The sequence below is a fragment of the Procambarus clarkii genome, chromosome 25, assembly GCF_040958095.1.
Source record: "Procambarus clarkii isolate CNS0578487 chromosome 25, FALCON_Pclarkii_2.0, whole genome shotgun sequence".
In the NCBI taxonomy this organism is placed as follows: domain Eukaryota; kingdom Metazoa; phylum Arthropoda; class Malacostraca; order Decapoda; family Cambaridae; genus Procambarus; species Procambarus clarkii.
In genome coordinates this window covers 33,323,708-33,348,168 of record NC_091174.1, presented here as the reverse complement: position 1 = coordinate 33,348,168, position 24,461 = coordinate 33,323,708, and positions in this window count along the sequence as shown.

Sequence of the window (24,461 nt, the reverse complement as noted above, 5' to 3'; positions counted from 1 at the left end):
ATCTAGTTCTGTCTTCACAGAAAGGGTGCACCATTCTACCAGCGATTCACCCAGCTGATGGCTTGCCTGCAAGCAGCTGGTATTATTACCTACTGGAGTGAGGATGTGATTGCCAGAAAGGTGAAGGAGCAGAGCAACGCTGCAAAGCTGCAATATGAGTCAAAGGTAACTGTCATCTAATGCAATCAAAGCTTCGAGTTGTACATTGAATTCCAATGTTATTAGAATTAACTAGGTTAAAACTCAATTTAATTTGCATTTTATATTTCCAGGAAGAAGATAAGCAGATTGTGCTAAGTCTTAATCATTTACAGGGAGCCTTTTACCTGCTCCTAGCAGGCTCTTGTGTCGCCTTCCTCATCTTGCTGGGAGAGAACCTCGTCCCATCAGGTCAGGAATGATGTAACTGTCGTCTGACGTAACCAGTGTCACCCTGTTGAAGAGCAACATGATGATCTTCCTTGTATCAGTTTAAACTGTCACTCCGGGATTCATTTACTTGTGCGCTCGAGATCAGAAATAATTTGCAGTAAACTTTCATGGATCACGACAATGATAATTCGCTGTGTAGAACACCCTCTAGCTTAGTGAAAAAGATGAACAAGACCTGATCAAGCTCAGAAGGCCTTTTCAGTAGTTCGTTCGTTGGAGCTCCTTAACCAATCTCCCCAACTCCTGAAGCTACAAGTGCAGGCTTGTCCAATCAGTGCGCCAGTCGATCACATGAAAGTTAGCTATTCAATTTTTTTTTCAGAATTTAATAACCATGATTGCATAAATGTGCCCATATTTCAAATAATTATTAAAAATATCAGCTTCTGTTATTTCTCATTTATCCTTGTGTCCGTGAAAATAAAATAATATTGGAGAATCAATCAATAAAATCAGGATAACGACGTAACTTATATATGTTAAGAAATCCACAACGTAAATTATAATGAATGCTAAAAAAATTTAATTAAGAAAATAAAAAAGCATGCATTGCACACTAAAACATCAGTACTTCTGCCACTATCGTAAAACCTTAGACAAAAACGTTAAGACGGAAGGTGACGCTTCATGGAGTGAATAGAAGGGTGCTGAGTCCACAGTGTGATCACTGAATTACTAAAGAAGAGTTCGTAGCCCTCCAGTCTCTCCCCAGCAACGAGACTACGTAGCCCTCAACAACGAGAGTACCTCACCCCAAGGTCTTAACCCTCAACAGGGAGAGTACCTCACCCCAAGGTCATATCCCTCAACAGGGAGAGTACCTCACCCAACTGACTTCCTTTCAGCAGTGAGAGTACCTCACCCCACTGTCTCCCCCTCAGCAGTGAGAGTACCTCACCCCACTGTCTCCCCCTCAGCAGTGAGAGTACCTCACCCCACTATCTCCTCCTCAGTAGGGAGAGTACCTCACCCCCATGGTCTCCCCCTCAGCTGGAATAGTACCTCACCCAAAGCTTTCGCCCTCACCTGATTATATCCTCTAATGTTGTGGTAGGTGATGTTACGTACTCCTAGCAGAATACGTATATAAATTTGAAATAGCCTTTTTGTTTCCATTATATCATTGCCTGTATATGTACACACATTGTGTTTTGTAAATTGTCGTATGGTGTGGCAGCGTTAGTGGAGACAGGAGCGGGGTTGCGTTGCACACGTCTATTACCTGATTGATACGGGAAAGCTGGACCTGTTCAGTTTGGAAGTTCCAGATGTCACTTTTATTTAGTTAGGTAATTGTTTATATACTGTAATTAAACAGGTGGCATTATACTTATATATTTTGTAAGTAACTATTATCTGTAATTTGCATTCCTGTGTGTTTTGAGAACAAGTGGTTGTTCAATTAGTTTAAAATATTAAAAAGTCCTTAGTTTCCATCCCTCACCCTGGGATGAGGCAGACGGGAGGTGAGAATGTGGGTAGCGACAGAGCGAGAGTTCAGTAGCTGATACGGGACCGGGAGAGTAACATGTGGGAGATAAGTCTTTACATTCATTTTGTGCCATATTTTATTTGTTATATTTAGTGATATGACAATACTTTCATTTATTGTATAAGTTAACTTAACCATCTGTGTTTTTATATTATACTGTCTTGAATATATATCTAAATAATATTTTGTATCTATTCTTCAGTCCTAAAGGAAGAGTTTTATTTATGTGCTCATTACTTATCAAGGGGTTATACTGGTGACGCGCTTTAGAGAGCAGCAGTGGTATCCCTAGACGTAATTAAAGCTTGGCTGCTGTAGGGTCACGAGCCGTAACGAACGATAGGTAACAAAGAGTTATGGGGGCCTGGTCCGGGATATATTGTTCCCACTTAACCTTAATTATGCTAATCTAACCTTGCCTTCCTAGGTACCATTGTGTCAAGTGTCTGTGTGTTTCTTAAGAACTATTCCATGTGCCAAGCAAGCTTTCCTGTGTGTCAAGTAACAACGTTTCACGATTTTGAGGTAAGTCATCCTATATATTTTGTTTGTGCAGTGAGGCCAAGCGAATTTTCAGTGTGGTGACAATTTTACAGTGAAGTGTAGTGCAGTGCCATTGTTTTTAATTATTGTTGTGAATCAAGTGCCAAGTGTTAGTAACGATGGAGGAGAAAGTTGCAGCATTGGTGGCTCACCCAGACTTTGAAAGGATTCAGAGCCTTAAAAAGACTGAGTTAATACAAATGGCAAATCACTTGGATTTGACCGCCAACAATAGAATGGTTAAAGCCCAAATATTGAAAGTCATTGTGACACATTTGGTTGAGAATGGAGAGTTAGATGAAGAAATTCTAGAAGAGTTAAAAGAGGAGTCGAGTGATCAGATGACGTTAAAGCGTCTTCAGTTAGAAGCTCGTCAATTAGAGCTTGAAGCTCAAAAGGAACAGAAACAATTAGAGTTCGAAGCTCAAAAAGAACAGAAAATATTAGAGGCTGAAGCTCGTCAAAGAGAGATTGAAGCTCGTCAAAGAGAGATTGAAGCTCAACAGCAACAGCAAATATTAGAGGCTGAAGCTCAGCAGAGGGAGCTTGAGACTAGACGTTTAGAAATTGAGGCACAGTTGCAAATAGAAGCCACAAAAAGGCAACAATTAGAGATTCAACAACAAATGGCTGACACTAACTTCAGGCTTGAAACACAGCGTATGGCAGCTGGGCATGGAAATACTAGTAATGTTTCAATAAATAGTGATAATAATCCCATCAGGACGCATAAGTATATAGAGTTACCAAAGTTCAATGAGGAGGATCCTGAGGTTTTCTTTGCACATTTTTATAAAATTGCCATCAGTATGAACTGGCCAAGGGATCAGTGGGTAGCCATTATGCAGTCTCAATTTAAGGGGCGTAGTCAGGAGGTTTTCACATCCCTACCTGACGCTCATAGCTTTGATTACGAATTTGTAAAGAAAAGCATCTTAAATGCCTACCAGTTAAATCCAGAGGCACACAGGCAAAAGTTTAGAAATCTAAGGAGGATAAGGGATCAGACAATAGCAGATTTTACTCGTCAGAAGACGAATTTTTGTAACAGATGGTTAAAGTCACTTTCAGTCACAGACTTTGATGCTTTAAAGAATCTTCTTATAATGGAAGAAGTATTGTCATGTCTCCCAGACCAGTTGTCTACTTTTATGGCAGAACAAAAGAATGTAACAGACATTTATGAGCTGTCGAAGCTCGCGGATGAGCATGAGTTGTTGACTAAGGCCCAGTTTACGGCCACTTCACCTAAGTCTAGTCGTAGAGTAAATTATAATGCTCACCGAACTCCTTATCAGAATCCATCCCGTCCTAGTACTCCAGTTACTCCCATGAGCTCTTCTCTTACAAAACCTAACCCTGCTACTTCATTGTCAGGAATGTCAAATAATAATAAGGTTATTTCTAAACCTACAGTTGGTTCTACCAGTGTGTCCACTGTAAGGTCCTGTTCCCATTGTAAGAGAAAAGGCCATGGAATTCATTCATGTTTTATATTGCACCCTGAGTTACGACCAACTGGTCTCATTTATTGCAGAGGTGTGCAAAATAAACTTACTAATAAACATGTAACTGTAAACCCCAATTGGGTGAAACAGTATTCACCATATATGTCTTCAGGTGAAGTCTTGTGTATTAATGGGAAGTGGAAGCCAGTGGTTATTCTTCGTGATTCAGGTGCTTCCCAAACCATAATTTCATCCAGTATTCTTTATGATGTTGAAAAGAGAGATACTGGAAAGTTTGTTGTTCTTCAGAGTGTTGCAGGATGTAAAACTGTACCTCTAATAGACATTAATTTCAGATCCACCATTACACCACGTTTATGCACTGTGGGTGTTAGTACACAGTTGCCCATCCCAGGTGTGGATGTTATATTGGGTAATGATGTGGCCATAAATCATGTTGTGGGTGAGAATGATCCCCGTTTGTGTAAACAGCCAGTTGCAGACCATGTTTATTCTGCCTGTGCTGAAGTTAGTTCTATGAATGAACCTGTTGTAGAAGATGGTTTTGTCCATTCTACCTGTGCTGATGTCAGTACTAATATAAATCCAGTTGTCAGTTCTGATGTTGTTACTCAAGCATTTGTTCCAGTAACCAGTACCCCTTCAGTGGAGAAGTGGGATGTGGTTGTTCCAGATTCCTGTGTGGCCGATTTAGTTGTTGAGAGTAAGCCTGATACTATGACTCTGCTTTATTCCAATAAATTGGGAAAGGATGTCCATGTACCATTGTCTTGCCCGCTCACTACGAACGTTGTGCCAGGAGTTGAGAGAAACTTAAAAGCCACGACTCTGTATTCCAGCCAAGTGAATGGTTTAGGACAAGATGTTGGGTTGGCAGAAGTATTCCCGCTCACTCCAAGTTTAGAATCAGTTGTCGAGAGTAAGTCCGTTGTAGAGGCCCCGCCTCACCCTAGTCAAATAATAGGGGAGGAGGTCAAACTACCTGTTCCTTGCCCGCTCGTTTCAGATTCCCTTCATTTAAGTGCTTTGAGTAGAACTGACCCTAAGATTTCAGAGAGAAGCAAGGAGACAGTCTGTACTGTAGATCCAGTTTTGGAGAGTGTGGGAAAGCAGCCAGAGGATCAGCTTCTGTTGAGTAGATGGAGACCCATTGAGCCTCCCTCTTCAGTTGTCTGTGAGGACGTGACCCAGCTTGGTAGTGATATTATTGATTGTGAGCAGACAGTACTCCAAGCAGCTCCAGAAGTCATGGGAGGAAATTTTGGTAAAATCATTAAGAGTGGTAAAGTATCATTTGGATCTAAGTTGCGGAGTTGTGATTCTTATTCTATGTGGAGTAAGTATTTCTCATTGTGTACATTGAGTCAGAGTGTGTGTAGGATGTTGAAATCTACTTTTATTCTGCAGGAGCCATTTTCGTGTGAAGTAATGGACTGTGGGACATCTTTGTCAAGCCTTGTGGTTGAGCAGAGAGAGTTTACTCAAGTAGGTTGTGCATCCAGTTCTGAGGAAGTGGTGAGTTATGCTAGAGCAGTGTCTCTATATTCAGATCCAGTTCATTTTGATGCACGAGTGATAAAAGTGTATGTTCCACTCAAGTGTGGTGTTGACTTTCAGAGTCATATTGGAGTTGATCTTCAGAATCATATTGTGGGTGAAGGATTAAATCATACTGGGGAGCAGATGTTTGAGGCTCCAGGTGTGTATTTCAAGTTGGAGGATAAGGTTATCCTACCTAGAGTTAATCATTGTGAAGGGTTTCAGATTGTCCTTGGGTGTTTCCCAGGTAATCTGCTGTGCATCTTCAAGATGTTAAGACCCTTAAACCTCTTGGTTGATTGGTTGTCATCAGACGTAAATCACTTGGGAAGTGATGGTGAGGGTTGTAACGTTTTCGGCATGTTTTATTTAGTCTTTTGGCAGACTAGACGGTTGATGAAAGTTTGTGTTGTGTTCAAGTTCACCATCAGGGGGTGTGAACTTGTTTTCGGAGTTCTGATTGAGATATGGTGCCTAGGCAGATGCCTGTTTTCTTTCACTGATCGTTATGACAGAGTTATGAGGCAATTGATTTCTGTGTTCCTTATGGATCAGCTGAGTCAGTTCGATCAGGTAGTCTTTGCACTTATCTTGGGTTGTATTTCTTGGCTTGAAGGTCAAAGGTTTGCTAAGTCGGTGTCTTGGGTTTCGGAAGGTTCTATGAATGGGAAAATCCTATGCAAAATTGTGAGGTTTAATGCTAATTTCTCTAATTTTAGTATCCATTGGGCGAGAGTATGTGTTCCACAGAGGATCAAGAGTGATGAAGAGCAGATGTCTGTGTCAGAGCATACCCAGGAGAAGTCCCAAATCTACTCAATATCCAGTCAGCTTCAATTAAGCAGTTCAGCTCCAGAAAAGGGGAGTAATGGGAACTGGAATCTGTCTTGGAAAACTTCACCATGTGGAAAAGGGATCACATGGAAATACGGAACTGATCTTGGAGAAATAGTAGAAACATATGAAAAGCTAAATTGCCGTGATAACTGTGTGAAAGCAGCTACCTTTATTGACAATTCTATTCATGCTACTAATGATACTGTTGTAGATAGGAGTGTGAAATATGATCTGAAACAAAGTGAAATAAATGAGATAGTACCTTGGAGAGATGAGATAGTACCTTGGAGAGATAAATTTGCATACTCCAGTGACACATATGTAGAACATAGTCATAAGACTGAAATTTCTGAGTTTCATGTAAGACTATATTTGGAGTGTTTTCGTTTTTGTCCAGAAATGTATTCTAATTACTTTTACATGTTTGGTGTAATTAATACCATAAAACTCAAGTGTCATACATTTTACTTTGAAAAAATGCCATTGATCTTCAATCTATTGCATTTTTTTTCTTGGAGGTGGAAGTGTTACGTACTCCTAGCAGAATACGTATATAAATTTGAAATAGCCTTTTTGTTTCCATTATATCATTGCCTGTATATGTACACACATTGTGTTTTGTAAATTGTCGTATGGTGTGGCAGCATTAGTGGAGACAGGAGCGGGGTTGCGTTGCACACGTCTATTACCTGATTGATACGGGAAAGCTGGACCTGTTCAGTTTGGAAGTTCCAGATGTCACTTTTATTTAGTTAGGTAATTGTTTATATACTGTAATTAAACAGGTGGCATTATACTTATATATTTTGTAAGTAACTATTATCTGTAATTTGCATTCCTGTGTGTTTTGAGAACAAGTGGTTGTTCAATTAGTTTAAAATATTAAAAAGTCCTTAGTTTCCATCCCTCATCCTGGGATGAGGCAGACGGGAGGTGAGAATGTGGGTAGCGACAGAGCGAGAGTTCAGTAGCTGATACGGGATCGGGAGAGTAACATGTGGGAGATAAGTCTTTACATTCATTTTGTGCCATATTTTATTTGTTATATTTAGTGATATGACAATACTTTCATTTATTGTATAAGTTAACTTAACCATCTGTGTTTTTATATTATACTGTCTTGAATATATATCTAAATAATATTTTGTATCTATTCTTCAGTCCTAAAGGAAGAGTTTTATTTATGTGCTCATTACTTATCAAGGGGTTATACTGGTGACGCGCTTTAGAGAGCAGCAGTGGTATCCCTAGACGTAATTAAAGCTTGGCTGCTGTAGGGTCACGAGCCGTAACGAACGATAGGTAACAGGTGACATGGATGAATAACATACATGGGGTATTAATAGGGTCCAATATAATGGGATATTAATAATGTAGTAAATTAAGAGTGTGGCATTTTGACAGTTTATGCTCTTCTGGTTGTTTCCGTTCTTGTTGCACGGTCATTCGGTCCTGCTTCTGCATTGGCCCGGGGTCTTGAAGTGGGTAGATTGTAACTGTGTATTAGCTTGTTATTGATTGCTGGTCTAGAATTCTTGATATGTAGCGCTTCACTGATATCTAGTCTTCTATTGTCATTGTATCTATCAATTATTTCGGTGTTGCTCGTCAAACCCTGGTGATCATCTCGTTGTGTGTGGCAATTATACATTTCTTGATGGAGCCCTGTTGTGCATTGTTAAGTACCTAGAGAGAGATGTTCTTGTCTTGCCTATATACTGAGTTCGTTGGGGCTGACAATACTAAAGTGGGCACGTGATGGTTCAAACAACGTTGGTCTCTTTTAAGACGGTTTTCTTGGTATTGGGAGAACTCTTCATTAGCAGGTTGGCCAAAATCTGCCTTATTCTACATAACTCCTCATCCACCTGCTTCCACCCAGAGTTGTGAATGAGAGCTCGGTCGACGCTAGCGTTCACAACACTCCGTTTGTATCTCTCCGGGCAGTCGCTGTCAGCATTAATGCAAATCCCTATGTTTGTTTCCTTAGTATATACTGCATGATGAAAGTTACCATTCCTTTCCATGACTGCAACATCTAAGAAGGGCAGCTTACCCCCACTCTCCATCTCACCTGCAGTAGATGGCGGGTCTTAGGTCAATCCCAACTCGAACTCTGCTAAGTAGAACTTTATTGCCACAATCGGTAATCAACCTCACCGAAGACCAAAACCCTCACCGAAGATCAAAAACTCGTTGTGTCTATATGGTGATATTATATTAAAGCACATTGGTATATTAAAGCACATTGGTATATTAAAGCTCTGATTAATTACATTGATAGCATGATTGGTAATTTAAGCAAGATTAATAGACACCATACAGCAGATTAACAGCACATATTAGTAGACAGCAGTGATCACAATGGTAAAGATGTTCGGATTGGGTACATAAAGATTGGGAGATTGGGTAGCAATAGATACAGTGCAATTTTAAAGCAAAAGGTAAAAAACTATGAAGATGAAATTAGGTACCTTTTAGTATTGTTTTTGTATGACACAAAAGTTGGACAGCATTTCAATTCTATAGGGAGTGAGTTCCATAGACTGGGTCCCTTTATTTGCATAGAGTGTTTACACAGATTAAATTTAACTCTGGGGATATCAAAGAGATATTTATTTTTGGTGTGGTGATAATAGGTCCTATTACATCTGTCCAGGGTGAGTTTCAGAGCAGGATTTGCATTTAAGAACTGGGTTTTGTAAATGTAGTTGACACAAGAGAATTTGTGGAGTGAGATTATGTTTAGCATGTTTAGGGAGTTAAACAAGGGGGCTGAGTGTTGTCTGAAAGCAAAATTTGTTATTATTCTGATAGCAGATTTTTGCTGGGTGATGATGGAATTGAGGTGGTTTGCAGTGGTTGAACCCCATGCACAGATACCATAGTTAAGATAGGGATATATTAGTGCATAATATAGAGAGATGAGAGCAGAGTTAGGTACATAATATCTGATTTTGGAGAGTATACCAACTGTTTTAGAGACTTTCTTAGTTATATGTTGTGTGTGGGTACTGAAGTTGAGTCTCTTGTCTAGGAATAGGCCTAGAAACTTTCCATCATTTTTATTGCAAATGTTTACATTGTCTATCTGAAGCTGAATTGCATTTGTAGATTTGCTTCCAAATAAGATGTAGTAGGTCTTTTCTATGTTAAGTGATAGTTTGTTGGTTGACATCCATAAGTGGACTTTTTTTAGTTCATTATTAACAAGTGGGAGTTGCCACAAAGATATTATTACCTAATTGTTTCAATGTCTCCGATTGATTTTTTCTTAGTTTTTTTGCAGTAATATTATTCAATAGTGTGTATTGTAATATATTTATATAATAAAAGTGGTGAATAATCGCTATACTCAAAAGTATGATGTGCATATTAGTGATTCAATTATTATGTTTATAAAACAATAAACAAATAGTTTTGCTGCTATTACTCTCTATACACAGGTTATATATAAGTATTGGCATGTTTTGGTCACCATAACGAACCACTAAGTTGGTATTGAGAGTCGAAAAGCAACGAAGAGTTACCGCCACACACCAGCCAGCCACTCGCTGCCACTCCCTCAACACACGCACTAAACTTCCTTCCCCAACAATACCATTTGTGGTGTTATTACACTATATACAGACGTTATATATAAGTATGTATATATTTTGTTCAACACAACTGTACAGCTAAGCTGATATAGTTAGTTCAGGCACTAAGAGTCGTCGCTATACACAGATGGCGGCTGGCGGCTCACTCACTCATTCAAGGTCACACGCACTAAACTTTCTCCCCCAACAATACTGTTTGCAGTGTTATTACCCTATATACACATATTATATATAAGTATCTACATGTTTTATGTACCGTAACTGTACACCTCAGCTTGTAATGCGCCCAAAGAGCATAGTGGCCACCCTCTAAACAGCTAGACAAATCGTGCAGACGACGTCACCTCCGTCACCCATATGGCTCCTCCCACCATAATCCTTTTGCTGTTATTACACTAATACACACATTATATATAAGTATCTTCATTTGTGTTCACCATAGAGAACCACTGACCTAGTATGGTGATTGCAAACAATAACAGGTGGCCACACAGTCAGTAAACAATGCTGTCTCCCTCCGTCTCTCAGCATCACTCCTCCCACAGCGCTAATTATTACAACAATCCTGCTATTATCACAACCCTGGTTATTTATATCACAGTCATGGGTCATCTGTAATATTGCCATCGCTAAATAATAACAATTACATATTTGTTTTGACATTTTTCGGCGATGCTGTGGTCACAAGCTGAACAGCAATGCTGTTCGCTCATGCTGCGTGCGCCAGGCTTGGTTGCTCCAGCAGTACTGTGCCTCTCACACCTGAGAATATTGCCCACGATTTAAAAAAAAATGGCATCTGTTTACAAGAGCCCTGAGGAAGCTACTGTGAACCCTGTGTAGCCGCGGGCCATTTGAATCGGGCCTGGCACCCTATGGCGTATATATACGCCATGCGCACCGTGGGACATGTTACTCAGGGCGTATATATACGCCATGCGCAGTTTAAGGGTTAGGCAGATTATTGATGTATATAAGAAATAGGAGAGGTCCCAAGACGTTGCCCTGTGGCACTCCAACGGTTATTGGTAGAATGGGAGAGGTTATATTATTGATAGCTACACATTGGTGTCTATCACTATGATAGGATTGGATATAGTCCAGTGCATTGCCTCGGATTCCATAATGATGGAGTTTACGTAAGAGGTAATTGTGATTAACAGTATCAAAGGCCTTTCTCAGGTCAATGAAGAGTCCAATCGGAAACTCATTTTTGTCAAGGGCTGAGTAAATTATATCAAGGAGACTAATAATTGCATCGTTGGTACTCTTTTGGGAGCGGAAGCCAAACTGACAGGGGCTAAGAATGTCGAATTTTACGAGATAGGAGTAGAGCTGTTTGTAGATAAGTTTTTCAAATATTTTTGATAGTATGGGTAGGTTTGATATTGGTCTATAATTGTTTATGTCTGCCGGATTACCTCCTTTATGAACTGGCATTACTCTTGCTTTTTTAAGGATATCAGGGAAGGTATGACACTGAAGGGATTTGTTGAGCAGCAGAGCTATAAGTGGCGCAAGGGCATGGGAGGCGCTCTTGTATACAATGGATGGGATTTCTCTGATGTTCCCAGCTTTGTTTTTTAGTGAGTGTATGATGGACACAACATCTGTCGAACTGACTGGTGCAAGGAGAAGAGAGTTTGGATAGCTGCCTGAGAGATATGTGTTGATATGTGTCTGAATCTGTGGGATTTTACTGGCAAGGTTAGCACCAACCGATGAAAAGAAGCTATTAAATTCATTTGCCATTTCTAAATCAGATGACGGTGTAAGGCCATCCTTAGAGAGTGTTATCTGGTTGGGGGAGTGTTGTTTAGTTCGTAGGATAATAGAGATGGAATTCCATGTGTTTTTCATGTTGCATTTTGCTTCTTTAAATCTAGTCTCATAATATGAAAGTTTAGCTTTTCTTATGATACTGATAAGCACTGATGAGAACCTTTTAACCATTTCCTTTGTAACTAGGCCAATCCTAAATTTCTTTTCATATTCATGTTTTGGTTGATTGATTTAATTATGCCACTTGTGAGCCACGGGTTATTTTTTCTTTTATCAGTTACTTGTTTGGTATGTAGGGGAGAGTGAGTGTTGTAGAGGCTTAGACTTTTGGAGAGAAAGAGGTTAGTTAATGAGTTTATTTCCAGTGTATTATTAAATTCAGATTCCCAGTTAATATTGTGAAGTGCATTAGAGAGATTGCCTAAAGCTGATTCACTGTGTAGTTTGAATGAGAATTTCTTGCTTTCTGGTGGTGTTGTGTCCATGTTTGCTATGAGGAAGGTAGGATAGTGGTCAGTTGTTCTGTCATAAATTACCCCAGATGTAAGGGGAGCTGTTATATTAGTCCATAAGTGATACAGGATAGTGGCAGATGTTTGAGTGACTCGGGTGGGCTTGGTGATTGTGAGGATTAGCATACAGGAGTGCATGCTGTTACGGAAATAGTCAACTTGAGAGTTGTTTTGAAGACCCAGGTCAGTATTGAAATCACCTCCCAGAATGATGTGATTTTTGTTGAGATTGTTATTTATGATAAGATTCCTTACGTTGTCTGAGAATGAAGCTATGTTGGTATTAGGAAATCTATAGATGGCACCGATGGTCAGGGAGGATTTAAGGGATTTACTGGAGAACTTGGCAAAGGTATATTCACAATAGTCGTCTCTATCACTAATGACACTATTGCAGATAAAGGTATCTTTGTAATATATTGCTGTGCCACCTCCTTTTTTATTAGGCCTGCAGTTATGAATGGCTTTATAACCAGCTAAATTGTAGAGTTGGGTATAGTCTCTACTTAGCCAAGTTTCTGTTAAAATGATGAATGATAATTTAGTACCTAGTGCTGTGAGTAGTGCATTTATATCATCAAAATGTTTACCAAGTGACTTAAAATTTTGGTTGTAAACTGATAAGCAGGTGATTTAGGAGTTTGTTTTTTGCAAGATTTGCTGTGTAATACCTGCAATAATGATGATCAATGTGCTGATTTGTGTGGATATGGGACTACTCTTCCTTTACTCTCCCTACATGACCACATACCCACCCATCCCCACTCCAACATGACCCTCTCTCAAGTGACGTGCCACACACCCGGGGAACCCCCCAGAACACCGTGTGTCTACGTACCTATGCACCACCTGAGCAGGGGAGCTTAATGACCTCACCTGCTCATGTGCTGCACGCAGTCGTAGGCGTACTTTACACTACTAACGCCCCAACACCACACAGCGTCTCCAACGCCCTCAGCACCACTCAGCATCTCCAACGCTCTCAACATCACACAGCATCTCCAACGCCCTCAACACAACATGGCATCTCCAAAACCTCAACAACACGCAGTGTCTTAAATGCCCTCAACACCACTCAGTGTCTTAAATGCCCTCAACACCACACAGCGTCTCCAGCACCCTCAACATTACACAGCATACTCAACACCACTCAGCATCTCCAACGCTCTCAACACCTCACAGCATCTCATACTCCCTCAACACCACACGGCGTCTCCAACGCCCTCAACACCACACAGCATCCCTAACGCCCTCAACACCACCCAGCATCTCCAACGCCCTCAAAACCACATAGCGTCTCCAACGCCCTCAACACAAACAAAACAAAACGATATCTGAAAGGTTAGGTTAAGGATAATATATTCAACAAAATATGTATAACACAATAAACTAAACCTGAAAGGTAAAGTTAAATGGTAGAGAAAAAGAACAAATTATATCTAACACAATAAACACACTAAGATCAAACCGAGGTTAGGTTAGAAGGGTGAAAATTAAGAACAATTATAATGAACATAATGACTACACTAAGATCAAAGAGGTTAGGTTAGGTTAGGGTTAGTTAAGTTAGGTAGATAAGGTTAGGTAGGGTAAGGTTAGGTTAGGTAAGTTAGGTTAGGTTAGGTTATGTAAGTTTAGTAGGGTATGGTAAATTACGTTAAGTTACGATAGGTTAGGTAAGTCATGTTAGGTTAGGTAAATTATGTTCGATTAGGTTAGCACTTTGGCGTACCCCGCAGGCCAACCCTCAACTGTGCGATTTGGGTCCCAGCGTTTCACCGGAGCGCGCGTTAATTCTGAAAAGTGTATACTCTCTTCAACTTTGTCACCTCAATTCTCGTCCTACAAGATTAAATTTGATATCATTGTGTTCGCAATAGAATTCTCTACAGCACTAAATGCATATGAACTCCAAAAGCCCGGCTAATTACCGGCAGCAAACAGAGAAAGTGCGAACGAGTTACCCAGGATCGCGAAAAAGCGATAAAATGTGTTCACTCTGGTCACCTCAATTTTTGTCCTATGTCTTTCATTTTGGTATCAATGGGTTCGCAATAGAATTCTCTAGAGGAATATTAGCATATAAAATAAAAAAACCTGGTCACGCTCCACCCGCCGACGTGTTGAAGACGGGCCACGCATTAACCGGGAGTGAGCGCCCAGACGCCCTCCAGCTACACTCCCAATTCCTGCCCACAAATGTTTAGTATTTAGTATTTTAGTATATTTAGTATTATAGTTTAGTATTTTTTGTGTAGTAGTTGTACATCACATAAGCATGGTAGATAGCCATTTGCTCAAAATGGAAGGTCATTTTCTTCGTCCATTTGTGAGTTTTCCCTATGAAGTGATAATATTTGATCATTTGGTCAAAGTGATCAACACCTTTCATGTTTGTATTGTAGTCACAGATTGCATTCGGCTTGTTGACAGTTACCAAACAGTCCCCCAAAAATCGGATAAAAATCTGATTTTTAGCAATTATTTTAGTGGACGACGCAGCAAACAGCAGAGATAACACCACTCCATAAAGGAGGAAATAAGGCAGAGGCAAAAAATTACAGACCGATAGCACTAACATTGCACATCATACAAAATTTTGAGAGAGTGCTGTAACACTGTAAAAGTGTTTGGGTTAGTTTATTTAAAATATATATAGAGTACACGAGTCACAGACAAGGATCTGAGAGGCGCCAGTTGTCTGCCTGAGATCTCACACCCCTAACCGTTAATGACCCCAAGTGACCTGAGGTCAGATCATGATAATTTCACCTTGCTTCCGCTAAGCGTATAATTGGAGCCGGGTAGCCTTCAAACATGCCGACGTTTAAGGAGTGGCTTGGTAGTGCCGGAGGCTATCTACTTGTGGGCGGAGTTAGCTACTAGGTTCCCCAATATAAACTCAGAGAGCTATCCAGCATAAAGCATTAACAGACAGAACGGGAGTCAGCAGAAGCAGAGAAGACAGCCCTACCAGGGAGGCTGTCGGCCGGCAGGGCGGGAGTCTCCGTCAACTACAAACCCCCCCCCCCCCCCCCTCTCTATTCAACTTAGACTCAGTCCTCGGTGAGTGAACATTAAGGTGACTTGGTCGTGTTTACATATGTTGTGTGATGATCAGGGGCAGTCAAATTGTAGGGTTCTCGAATTCTTGGATGATGACTCACTTTGCATATTAAACTGGAACATTTTAATTGAATTGCTACATTATGATACTTCATGTGAAATATAATTATGAATTTATTATTTAAATTGTGTTTAACTTTGTTCCCTAGAGATTTTGAGTTGAGATGAGAAAGCCTCTGTGATTACTGGTTTCATGATTTAATGAGTACATGTTTGGAGTTGATACATGGTAATAACATCTTTTGAGAATATTTTGATACAGGCAAGTTCCATTCCTTGTCTTGTATGTAATGATCATGAATGGATGGTGGCAGCATTTCGTCTTCTACTATCTACTCTTCTACTTCTACTATCTACTCTTCTCCTACCTATCTACACCTCTCCCTCCACCCCTCTCTAAACTCTCACTTTCAACTAATGACCCTCCTCGCCCCTCCCACCTCTCTGCCTCTCACCCCAAACCCTCACTAATTACTTCACATTTCATTTCTTTCCTCTCGTTTTCTCTTATACGTTTGTGGCAATGATTCTGTATTCTAGAGTTCTCTCTAGAGTTTCGGGTAACTGATCAAGTGACGGCGCCTTGTAGTCTTAGCACCTAGGTAGTCAAATACCTAGGTTACAAGGTGTTGAACGAGAGAGGTTGCCTTAGGAACTCTGGAGGTGCTCTGGAATAGTTAGCTAACTGGGGACGGGATAACGGACTAGAGAGAGCTGTTTCCCCCGGCTTCGTTAGTTAACTGGGGGTGGAATAATGGACAAGATTAGAGCTATTTCCCCCACCCCCCGTTACAATGTTGGCAGCGGTGTTGAACAATGTTTAAGGTATTGGTGTTCTTTTAACATTGTTCAGTCCCACGTGTCTTTTTGCCGCTCAGGCGCTATCAGGGAGATCTTGACAGGTGTTTATTATTCGCGAGTTAGCGAACTTTTTTTCAGGTTAGGAGATAGTGATTCTCTGGTGTTGTGTTTAGTGATTTTGTGAGTTTTGTGTAGTTCAGGGAATGTTCACCAGAACTTGCGTGTGTAGTGATTTATGTTAGTGATAAGATTTGGCGATTTGGGAACTTAGCGGTGTTGGTAGTGCAGGTCAGCTGAGTGTGACAGGTGACCTCGCATGTCCCAGGAGGACACCCAGCCACCGCTGGTCTCCAGGTCAGTTGGGGAGTGGCAGGTGTAGTTCTTAAGTAGAATTTAGTGGTGGTTCTGCTCAGATTATTGCGATCGACTGTTTTACTCCATTTGAACGCAATAACCCGAGGTGTACTGGTCTTGTACAGCATGCTAGGGGGAGCCTTAGTATGTCAGTAGACTTCACGTTGGGGACGCTCGACGTTAGATAGTCTGGTCACAGGGGTGGCAACAGTTTGGAGTTGTTGACCGGCGGAGATGCTAGGGAGACACTCTGGGTCACGTAGGTGGCTGTAGGTTAAGGGTGGGAGTAACGGCGGTTTATGTACTTAAGATTAGGAACGGTACAGTTAAGTTTAGGCTAGCGTTTTGTCTATTAGTTTTGATTTTTTTTTTGTGACAAGTTAAAAGTAGTGATGACCTTATTCTCTCTTCTCTAACTTTCCTCTGTTACTGTCTTATGTTCCACCAAGTCAATATCATTCAGAGTTAATTGGATTATTAAAATTTAAGTGTAGTTGTTGCCAGGAGGAGAGCTTATAATTGGACTGTGTGAACCCTATACAAACTACAGGGTCACACAACAAGATGGAACACGGGTATTGTTGCCTTTCTGTTCACCCACAGGTGGGAGCCAGAAGAGAGGAGAGACGCATATACAGAAGAGGGAGACGGCTGCTGTGTACCACACTCAGGGGCGTTTATCACCACCACCACGACCAGCCCACTACCTGGAGGTCATGGCTCCACCACCACCACCACCACCCCAGGGGACCCCAAGATGCAGCCCTCTCGGTCGGTCAACATTGGTCTACCCAGTGGACCCCAGGACGGTCGGACCCCAGTGGACCCCAAGACTTACGGACCCCCAGTGGACCCCAGGTCGTTCTGCAGACGACCCCAGACGACCCAGTAAAGATGGAAGAGGAGCAACAACGACTCCAGTCTGTCCCACCAACATCGGTCTACCCAGGATGGACCCCAGGACGGACGGACCCCAATGGACCCCAGGTCGCTTGTCAAAGACCCATGGGAGGAGGAAGAGAGAAGAAAGAAGAGAGAAGAAAGAAGAGAGAAGAAGGAAGAGAGAAGAAAGAAGAGAGAAGAAAGAAGAAGAAGAAGAAGAAGATAAGACAAGCTGAGTGAGACACGATGCCTCGTGTCCCTTGCTGGTATCAGCATCATTGCATGGAGCGTAATTGCAAGACAGGATCGTTTGCCTTAACTGGTCGCCCCTCCTGCAAGCAGGTAGCTCTGTTGAGTGATTCTTCCTGTGTCATGCAGACTTGATGTGGCTGTCAGAAGTAGCTCTCTGAAGGAGGCGTGCTGGAGCAACAGGGAGAAAGAAGAGTAGGATGGGATTTCTACTGTTGGCAACTATATGAAGGTCTCGAAACTTGTAGTCCCTATAGCTGTGAAGAACCCCAATATACGTCTCTCATGGTGACTGACGTAGGGCCAATTACAGATCAGCTGGGACAACCGAATTCCACGGTCCTGTGCGCAGTTCAAGTAGTAACGGCTTTCGGGTTGACCAAGTGTTGTTGTGCGTTAACGACGGAGAAGCGACGGAGGCAGTTGTGTTGCAGAAATGTGGTACAGGATTATCTACAAGACCAAGCAGTGACGTCGCCCAGCCAGAGACAATGGACGTCTGTCTACATATTTCATTTTTTTAGAGTAGGATGATGTATATTTGTTTAGCTAGGATGTATTTTTTTTTTCGTTAATAAAGTTGTTGCACACAGCTAGCTTGCTTTAGCAGTGTTGCAAAAACTTTATTTCGGGGAGAAGGGGAGATGTAACACTGTAAAAGTGTTTGGGTTAGTTTATTTAAAATATATATAGAGTACACGAGTCACAGACAAGGATCTGAGAGGCGCCAGTTGTCTGCCTGAGATCTCACACCCCTAACCGTTAATGACCCCAAGTGACCTGAGGTCAGATCATGATAATTTCACCTTGCTTCCGCTAAGCGTATAATTGGAGCCGGGTAGCCTTCAAACATGCCGACGTTTAAGGAGTGGCTTGGTAGTGCCGGAGGCTATCTACTTGTGGGCGGAGTTAGCTACTAGGTTCCCCAATATAAACTCGGAGAGCTATCCAGCATAAAGCATTAACAGACAGAACGGGAGTCAGCAGAAGCAGAGAAGACAGCCCTACCAGGGAGGCTGTCGGCCGGCAGGGCGGGAGTCTCCGTCAACTACAAACCCCCCCCCCCCCTCTCTATTCAACTTAGACTCAGTCCTCGGTGAGTGAACATTAAGGTGACTTGGTCGTGTTTACATATGTTGTGTGATGATCAGGGGCAGTCAAATTGTAGGGTTCTCGAATTCTTGGATGATGACTCACTTTGCATATTAAACTGGAACATTTTAATTGAATTGCTACATTATGATACTTCATGTGAAATATAATTATGAATTTATTATTTAAATTGTGTTTAACTTTGTTCCCTAGAGATTTTGAGTTGAGATGAGAAAGCCTCTGTGATTACTGGTTTCATGATTTAATGAGTACATGTTTGGAGTTGATACATGGTAATAACATCTTTTGAGAATATTTTGATACAGGCAAGTTCCATTCCTTGTCTTGTATGTAATGATCATGAATGGATGGTGGCAGCATTTCGTCTTCTACTATCTACTCTTCTACTTCTACTATCTACTCTTCTCCTACCTATCTACACCTCTCCCTCCACCCCTCTCTAAACTCTCACTTTCAACTAATGACCCTCCTCGCCCCTCCCACCTCTCTGCCTCTCACCCCAAACCCTCACTAATTACTTCACATTTCATTTCTTTCCTCTCGTTTTCTCTTATACGTTTGTGGCAATGATTCTGTATTCTAGAGTTCTCTCTAGAGTTTCGGGTAACTGATCAAGTGACGGCGCCTTGTAGTCTTAGCACCTAGGTAGTCAAATACCTAGGTTACAAGGTGTTGAACGAGAGAGGTTGCCTTAGGAACTCTGGAGGTGCTCTGGAATAGTTAGCTAACTGGGGACGAGATAACGGACTAGAGAGAGCTGTTTCCCCCGGCTTCGTTAGTTAACTGGGGGTGGAATAATGGACAAGATAGAGCTATTTCCCCCACCCCCCGTTACAGTGCTAAGAAGTAAGATCACAAAATACATGGAATCACAGCATCTCCATAACCCCGGACAACATGGTTTCAGAACAGGGCGCTCTTGCCTGTCGCAGTTGCTGGACCACTATGATATGGCATTAGATGCTATGGAAGACAAACAAAATGCTGATGTAATTTACACAGATTTCGCAAAAGCCTTTGATAAATGTGACCATGGTGTTATTGCACATAAAATGCGTTCAAAAGGAATTACTGGGAAAATAGGCAGATGGATCTACAATTTCCTGACTAACAGAACCCAATGTGTAATAGTCAACAAAATAAAATCCAGCCCATCAACCGTGAAGAGCTCAGTCCCCCAGGGTACTGTGCTTGCTCCAGTACTTTTTCTCATCCTCATATCGGACATAGACCAGAACACAACCTATAGCACTGTATCATCCTTTGCAGATGACACTAGGATTTTCATGAGAGTTGGCAACATAGAGGACACGGCAAACCTTCAATCAGATGTAGATCAGGTCTTTCTATGGGCTACAGAAAATAATATGGTGTTTAACGAGGATAAGTTCCAGCTCATGCGCTATGGAAAAATTTAAAATATAAAAACAGAAACCACGTACAAAACTCAGGCAAATCATAACATAGAACGAAAAGGCAATGTAAAGGATCTGGGTGTACTCATGTCGGAAGACCTTACCTTTAAATAACACAATAAAGTAGCCGTCACAACTGCAAGAAAAATGACAGGTAAAGGATCTGGGTGTACTCATGTCGGAAGACCTTACCTTTAAAGAACACAATAAAGTAGCCGTCACAACTGCAAGAAAAATGACAGGTTGGATAACAAGAACCTTTCACACTAGAGATGCTATACCGATGATGATACTTTTCAAAACGCTTGTGCTCTCTAGAGTGGAGTACTGCTGCACAATGACAGCCCCTTTCAAAGCTGGAGAAATTGCTGACCTGGAGAGCGTGCAGAGATCCTTTACTGCTAGAATCCACTCAGTAAAACATCTAAATTACTGGGACCGACTAAAGAGCCTAAATCTGTACTCCCTTGAGCGCAGGCGGGAGAGATACATAATAATTTACACGTGGAAAATAATTGAGGGGCTGGTCCCAAACCTGCACACAGAAATAACATCACATGAGACCAGAAGACTTGGAAGGATGTGCAGAATACCCCCGTTGAAAAGCAGAGGTGCAACAGGTACTCTGAGAGAGAACTCTATCAACATCAGAGGCCCGAGACTGTTCAACACGCTTCCACTACACATAAGGGGCGTAACTAGCCGACCCCTCACAGTGTTCAAGAGAGAACTGGATAAGCACCTCCAAAGGATACCTGATCAACCAGGCTGTGACTCATACGTCAGGCTGCGAGCAGTCGCGTCCAACAGCCTGGTTGATCAGTCCAGCAACCAGGAGGCCTGGTCGACGACCGGGCCGCGGAGACACTAAGCCCCGGAAGCACCTCAAGGTAACCTCAAGGTAAGGTAGCATTGCGTCATCCCCGAGATTACCGACAGTAAACGGATGACGCAATGTTGTGTCATGCCCGGACTAAAGTGTTAAGTAAGTTAGGTTAGGTTAGGTTATGTAAGTTTAGTAGGTTATGGTAAGTTACGTTAAGTTACGATAGGTTAGGTAAGTCATGTTAGGTTAGGTAAATTATGTTCGGTTAGGTTAGCTAAGTTAGGTTAGGTTGGGTAAGTTAGGTTAGGATGGGTAAGTTAGGTTAGATTAGGTAAGACACGTTAGGTTAGGGTAGGATAGGTTAAGCAAGTTAGGTTAGGTAAGATACATTAAGTTAGGATAGGTTGGGTTATGCAAGTTAAGTTAGGTTAGATTAAGTTAGGTTAGGTTAAGTTAAGTTAGGTTAGGTTAAGTTAGGTAATTTATGTTAAGTTAGGATAGGTTAAGCTAGGTTAGATTAAGTTAGGTTAGGTTGGGTTAGGATAGGTTAGGTTATGGAAGTTAGGTAAGATAGGATAGGTTAGGTTACGGAAGTTAGGTTAGGTTAGGTAAGATAGGATAGGTTAGGTTATGCAAGTTATGTTAGGTTAAGTTAGGTTAGGTTAAGTTAGGTTGGGTTGGGTTAGGTTAGATTAGTTAAGATAGGATAGGTTGGGTTAGATTAGTTAAGTAAGGATATGTTAGGTTATGCAAGTTAGGTTAGGTTAGGTTTGGTTTGTTAAGTTAGGATTGGTTAACTTATGTAAGTTAAGTTAGGTTAGGTTAGATAAGTTAGGTTAGGTAAGTTTGATAGCTTTGAACATAGCTTTTAAGTTTGAATAGCTTTGATGACTGATAATAACTTTTAATGTCTTAGAGAATAACTTTGATGAATGAAGATGTCTTAGAAAATTTCTCTGATGAATGAAGGGGAGTTAGAGTATACCTTTGATGATTCTGAGAATAACTTGTGAAGACTGAGAATAACTCTGATGGCTCTGAGAATAACATTTAATGACTCTGAGAATAACTTTTAATGACTCTGAGAATAACTTTGATGACTCATAGAATAACTTTGATGGCGCTGAGAATAACTTTGATGACTGAGAATAACTTTTGATTGTGCGAATAGTATTCTTATGGTCTTTGAGTGTGTTATTAAGTGTGTCTTTGATGTCTTGAAGAGTAACTTTGATGTCTCTGAGTAACTTTGATGTCTCTGAGTGTGTCCTTGATGTCTTGAAGAGTGTCCTTGACGTCTTGAGGGATGTCTTTGACTATTTTTCTTACTTAACGTCGCATAATTTTAGTTAAGAACAGTGATGAAAGTTATCTTTGCTATTTTTTCTTACTTGACTAAACGTAAAGGCTGTTAAGAAATGATGAACAAGACTATTTTCAGTTGAATGCTGATGGATAAAGTTAGTTTTGAACGAGGTTAATTCTGATTATTTTTAGTCGATTGACGAATAATTTTAGTTAAGCAACGACAAGAAAAGATGAAGAACAGGACTATTTTCAGTTGATAATTTTAGTTAAAAATGAAAAGAAAAGATGATGAACGTGGCTATTTTTTAGTTGATTGGCGAATAAGTTTAGTTAAGAAATTGACTATTTTTGCTTGATTGGCGAATGATTTAGTTAATGAATGTTAAGAATAGTTTGTCTGGGTATATTTGTACTGAACGTTAGGAAAAAAATGTCTTGGTGCATTTGATTTTAAGAACGTGTAAGAGAATATGGTGAACATAGTAAACATAAGGGGAACATGATGAAGAACATTGAAAACATGTAAGAAAAGCTGATGAACACATTGAACATGTAGTGAATATGAACGTACAGAGAATATGATTGAGAATGAACGTTGAACTTGTGAAGAATATGCTAAGAACGTAGAAAACATGAATATTGAGTATAAAAGTTGTATAGGGAACTTGTAATGAAAATGAAAACATGAAAAGAACACATAGGACATGAATTTGTAGAGAACATGAATATTGAGTATAAAAGTTGTACAGAGAACATGAAAACATGAAAAAGAACACAGTGAACTTTGGGAACAATGAACTTGCAGAGAACATGAAAGTATGATAAAGAACATAGAAAATATGATTAGAATGAGCTGAGAACATTATGACACTATGACTAAGATCACAGAACATGGAGAAACTGCTGAAAAAATATGAACCAAACATGCTGTGAACATTTGCAGAACATGGAGTGAACACAGAAAACAAGGAAGAGAATGTGAATAACACGGTGAATATAGATAAAATATACAAATGCAGAAGGATTATTGAAGGTTTGGATAAGTTGGGGATTGGGCGATATTAAGAGGAAGGTAAGGGATGAGAAGGTAAGAGATGAGAAGGTAAAGGGGTGAGGGCGAGATGAATAGCGAAAGGACGTTAGGGGAATTAAGGGTGGAGGTGGGGTAAGGGAAGATAAGGAGGGGGAAAGGTAAAGGGTGTGGAGAGTTTGGGAAGGTAAGGGAAGGGGAAGGTAAGGGAGGGGGAAGGTAAGGGGTGGGGGAGGTAAGGAATGAGAAGGTAAGGGAGGGAAAAGGTAAGGTGTGATTTCTGACCATTTAATTATTGCTTAATTGAGTAAACAAAGGGTATTGAATGTAAGGTGCGATCTGACCGTGTGAATATTAGCTCGTTAGTGATTATTGACATAGCTGGGTAAAAAAAAGGTATTAAAGGACATGATGTTTACTTTTGATAGATTTTAGAGCGTCCAAATCTGAAGTTATTTTTTATGAACTAAAGCAGAGGACATGAGTCGGAGCTTAATAATTTGCTTTCTATTGATTATACAGGGGTCTGAAATGTAGCTGGGTTTCTAAATCTCAGGGGATTTGGTCTGCTAATAGTGAATTTACAGGAGTGAACTAGGATAGTGGACAAAAGCTGAAACTCGGTAACTGCATTAGCCTTATTTACTACATCTGAAATAGCTACGTTTTAAATTTTAACGGATGTGGTTAGATACTAAAGAAGATACGAGAGGCAACTAAGGTGGGGGACAGAAGCTAGAACTAGATAATTGTTTGGATCTATTTTTTCTGCATACGAAATATAGCGGTCTTAAATTTTAGGGGGATTGTAATATAAGTAATGAATCTACGACAGGGAACTAAGGTGGGGACAGGAGCTGGAACTTGCTTACTGACTTCACTTGATTTACCATGTCTGAAATATAACTGTTTAAAATTTCAGAGAAATTTAATAGATATTAATGAAGAGATGAGAGGTGGTTAAGGCGGGGACAGGAGCTAGAACTTGCTTACTGACTTGATCTATTTTACTATGGACAAAATATGACTGTTTAACATTGGGCTAACATTGGGCTGCTAGTAGCAAAACTACATTTATAAATGCTGTCTCTAACAAATTTTGTTCTTAAATGGTATGTGTCAAATTTTTGGTCTTAACTGGACTCAGATAAT